Source organism: Lissotriton helveticus, chromosome 6 (assembly GCF_964261635.1).
Source record: "Lissotriton helveticus chromosome 6, aLisHel1.1, whole genome shotgun sequence".
Taxonomy (NCBI): domain Eukaryota; kingdom Metazoa; phylum Chordata; class Amphibia; order Caudata; family Salamandridae; genus Lissotriton; species Lissotriton helveticus.
Window position 1 is genome coordinate 2,074,079,101 of NC_136067.1, and position 5,213 is coordinate 2,074,084,313.

The window sequence follows — 5,213 nt, forward strand, 5'->3', positions numbered from 1 at the left end:
TGGAGATATTTCACAAACAGGTCCTTTATAGGTGCAGTCACCGCGTCGGACTGTAAATAAGAAGGAAGCAGGTTGAGAATTCAAGTGATGAGTCATTCACAGCCTGAAGATTACCAGAATCATCGTCATCATCACTATCAGTCATTAACATGAGTCTGGCACCAGGTCTGTAATAAACCTAGCCTGCAGTAGTGGTCCGTAGGGACCTCGCAGGGCAGCCCTGGAACAGGCATAACATGTCCCCGCAGTTGTGGAGGCGAAGCCTTCATACTGCTTTTGACCCCCCCTGCCTCAGGGCACCCCCCGGAGCCTTGGGGGCTCTCACCGCCCCCACAGCAGGCGGGTTGGTGGGTTGCTGGGGGTGTGTGTAGCACACCCCTTGGTATCCCTGTGGGTGGGGTGTGCTCTATATCTCAGATCAGGGGTACACCAGATATTCCTGACCATGCTGCAAGGCTCTTAAAACCCTCCCACCAGAGTCACCCTGGCCTGGAGCTTTGCTTGCAGGTGTCACTCACTGTGAATGCACGGAATTCATCGTATGTTGTTGCAGTTTGCAGCTTTAATGTACCAAATAGCGCATCTTAGTTCTATCCGAAGCGCTTATGTGTTTGGAAGGGAATCAAGAAAATGCCCCTGTGACTGGTCACCCCCCCCCCCCCCCCTTTAGGGTAAGCTGCTGTCCTGCCACCTTACTGTTGCGTGACCCTTAAGAAGAAAATACAGAGTGCCAGCACACGCTGCTCGGCTTCAAGGCGCACTGAAGCCCAGCCTCCGCCATACATTCGCTCTGAGTGGGAGGGGTGTGCCCAGACGGGGGCTCGTGCTCGCTGTGGCACTGGAATCAAGCTAGCCTAGCAGGTCTGTGCAGCATAAAACTCCAAGCTGAGCTCTACATACAGTTCTTACAGAAGCAGGTCTATTCCTTTATCACACCAACTTTACTGAATTATGCATGCACCGTGTTCTTTGCTTAGAAACATTACAGGGCGTTGATTAAACGTTTCTCTTCGACTTTAGAAATCATTTTTACTTCTGTATCTTTCAAAGTATGAGCATTACACACTGCAGCATTTCGATGAAGGAACACTGCACTACACACACCCAACACCAGCTGTTCCACAGATAACGACACACTGGGACCCCTGAGCATCAGTTGACCCATAGCGCCTCGAATGCATTCTCCACTAATGAAAGGGAAGCACCTGCTGACACAGTCATCCTTTGCAGCCGCCATCTTTGTCGTCCTTACAGGGGTCTCAGAGATGTGGGTATACGGGCTGCGTTGTCATAAGACAACGCGCACACTTGATTGCCAAGGCTACTTCCCCCACCTGTGTGGAGCTATGTGATCTTTGGCAAATCACTTTGTATATAAGTACCTGATGTCCGTGATCTGAATACGTTCCAAGGGGCAGGTTTACAAGCCCCTTGCGAACACTTTTGCGCCACCGATGCGTACTTTTGTGACGCAGCAGTGGCGTAAAAAAATGCAGCCAATGTACAACATGAAGCATCTAGAGATACATCACGTTGTAAAGCCCTGCGTCACATTATACCTGCGTCAGGTGTAATGTATGCAGGGTGGGCGTTCCCATGCAGCAAAGCCTCGCATAAGTGACTCAGGGAAATCTACAACATTTCGCTGCGGCACTTCTAGGACGCCACGCTGGAGCATGCGTAAGGAGTGATGCAGTGTAGTGGGAATAGGCCTCAAAATGCATTGCTGGAGTTGTGTCATGCTTGCGACACGACTCTAGCACTGCGTGACTTTTGCCCCAGCAGTTGCGTCCGAATTTTGGAAGCATCTCTCAATCCGTGCGCCATGGTGCGCCGTATTTTAAATACAGCACATCCATGGTGGTGCAAGGGTTTCTCAGGGTGGCGCACTACAGATGCATCACTCTCTTGTAAATCTATGACCAAATACTTCCAGAGAGTCTTGAAACCAACTAAAGTCATTGGTTATGATGGTGCGTCTGGATCACAGCTCCTGCTGCCGTCCTTCTGAGCTCACCATCTCTTGTGCAGGCGCGCTGATCCCACAGGACTTACCACCCTGTTCACTGACCACAGGACGTGGGACAGTTCTGCCTGTGCTTGGAGGGAAGGAGTCAGCAAACTAATGCTTCCTTCCAAACCCAGCCAGCTGTCCTTAATATCCCTACTGCCTTACATTTAGTTTTTATACTCTCTTAAAAGTTACCCATCAAAGGGGACTGGGATATCCAATGCAACATTCAGGAAGGCGCTATCTCCCCACTGCAGGGAGCAGACAGTCTGGTGACTGTAGACATATTTATTTATTCATTCATTTGAATGTTCATTGTGTTTTCCCTAAAGCATTGCCTGAAATGAGCAAACACAGATTCAGCATGAGAGTAATGGTAGATTAAGAGGATACAGGTCAGAAGGATGTATTTTGTTACAGAAACCTTGGTTCCTGGTTAGATTTGAAGAACTGGAAGCCCAGTGAGATGGGTATATTCAAGGCAGGGGGGGCTGGGTCAGAATTCTGGGGTAACAGGACTGGGATACTGGAATCAGGTAAGGGCATGAGAGCTGACATTAATATATGTGGGATTAAGGGTGGAGTGTACAGGAAAGAGAGAGGAGTGAGCAAAGATAGAATGGGGTCAGTGCATGAACAGATGTATACAAAAGGGCCGAGAGGTCAGGGGTCAAGCCAAGTGGGGGGACTGGGCCTAGTCTGCAGTCATAAGAAAGGAAACACTATTTACCTGCTGTCTTTGGGTCATCACAGACTGTTTGGCTATCAGCCCCCCAAAGTAGCCACAGGCACAGAGGCAGAAGTGCCAGGGAAAGGTAGTTATTGCCTCTCTTCATCTTGGCTCCCAGACCTGTATCTGAAGCCCAGTGAGTGTGAGGCTCAGATTTATAGGCAGACACATTCTGCCTTAACAGGAAGGAGGGGGCCTGGCCCCCTGGTAGGTATGAACCAGAACTGCTGCTAGAAGGTTTCTCAACTGGGTCATTACGAAACTCGTCTCCCACAGGAACATTCAACAAAGTAGGTCAGGTACATTTACTTGAGACATTCCCAGGCCATCTAATTACTATTTACATCTCCAACTGAATCCCACTTCCTTCTGCCATTGGGGCAAAGACTATTGATCCTGCAGAGGAGATGACGCAACCATGGTGTAGATTTAATAAGATTGACTGAGTCACATAGCATTGATCTCATATAGTTTATATAAAGGGGGTGTAACAGGATGAGAACTGGACTAACACCACAGATTTTTCCACGCAAAGCCAAAACAGCTAAAGTCATGGTTAGTAAGTCTTTGATTTAGGGGGCGTCCTCGAGCCAAATGATAACGGCAAGACGTACATGACAACAGGAATGAGACTCCCATATGTAATGCATGTCTTTGCCACAAAACATAGACATAATATGCAAATGACCCCTGAGCAGTCATCTGTGTAAGGAGAGTTAGTATTCAAGGGTATGCCTGGTTCACAGTCAGCACTCTCCCCAGCAGCCTCGCCTGCACGCCGTGCTCCTGACTGCCTCCCAGCTCCTGGTTCGTGCCAGCAGTCCGCCCGGCGGTAACTGCTCCTGCCATACTGCGCTCGCCGTAATTGTCTCGCTACCGTTCTTGTGCCCCATATTGTGTGTGAGTTAAGTTTTAATTTGAACTTGTATTGTAGTTCTGGTATTGTGCACCCCTCCCTCCAGACACCTCCAGTTTTGACCGTGTTTTCCCGCCGCTGCTGCCCCTGCTGCCCCACCCACCGATCCAGCCCACACCCGCCCCCTCTGTGCTCTCGCCCCCTTCCCCTTCTTATGGCAATCGCTGGCGTGCCAAAGGCGTGCCTAAGGCAAGCCCGTCTGCGCCCGTCCACACCCGGATCACGCCCAGCGCAGGAACCCCTGGCCCCCACAAACACCACCACAATGCCCGACTCCGCTACGATGCCAGCACTCTTCACGCACTAAACACCGGTCAAACACACTCCTGCTTCCAGGCTTCCCCAAAGGGCACCCAAGGACCCTTCTCCTGCCAGAACTGCAGCTTCAGCAGCAACAGACCCGCCAACCCACCCACCAGGACAGGACGCAACCACTTCAAATGCATACTCCTGTAGACCCGCTCCACATGCAAACACGCCATCGAACTCTGGGACCTGCTCAACACATCCTCTCAGGACATCGCCTTCCTGACTGAGACCTGGATGAATGACTCTTCGGCTCCCAACATCGCCATAGCCATCCCGGATGGCTACAAGATCACCCGCAGAGACTGCACCAACGGAGTAGGAGGTGCAATCGCCATTGTCCACAAGTCCACCATCAAGATCTCAACCAGCTCCGACGACACCCTCAACACTGCCGAACACCTGCACTTCCAGATCCACACTGATCCCAACAACACCCTTAGAGGAACTCTGATATACAGGCCTCCTGGACCACGGGCACTGTTCAGTGATTCCATTGCCGACTTCATCAGCATGCACGCGCTTATGTCCACGGACTACATCCTCCTCGGGGACCATAACTTCCACCTCGAGAAATACAACAACACCAACTCCACCACCCTGCTCGACAAACTCGGACTCAAATAGCTTGTCACGATTCCCACCCACACCACCGAACTCCACTAGACCAATCATCGCTGCGTCCACTTCTCCTTTAAGAAGCCTACCACGCACCACCGCCCCCAACAGATCCCCCGCTGCTGTTGGAGCAAAATCACCAAAGACCAGCTACACACCGCTCTCGCCCGGAGCCCACCCACAGACCCGACCAACCCTGACGCCGCCGCCAGCAGCCTCAAACGCTGCGCCAACACCCTCACCCCAATCAAGAATCCCTCCAACAGCCGCAAGAACAAGACTGCCGGGTGGTTCACCGCGGACCTCCAGGCCTCCAAGCAAAACTGCAGAAAGCTAGAAAAGAAATGGCGACACAAACAAACACCAGAGAACCAAACAGCCCACAAGAACTCCATACGTCAGCATCATCACCTCATTAGATCCACCAAAAACCCTCCTTCAAAGACCGCCTCGATAACAACGCACGCAACAGCAAAGAGCTCTTCAACACCAGCACCAACGACATCCAACCTTTGCAAGACCTGTGTGACTCCCTGGCCTCCTTCTTCCACCGCAAAATCGCAGACATCCACAACAACTTCGACAACCAGGCCTCCTCCAAAGCCCACGACACCTCAGACTCCTCAGCTACC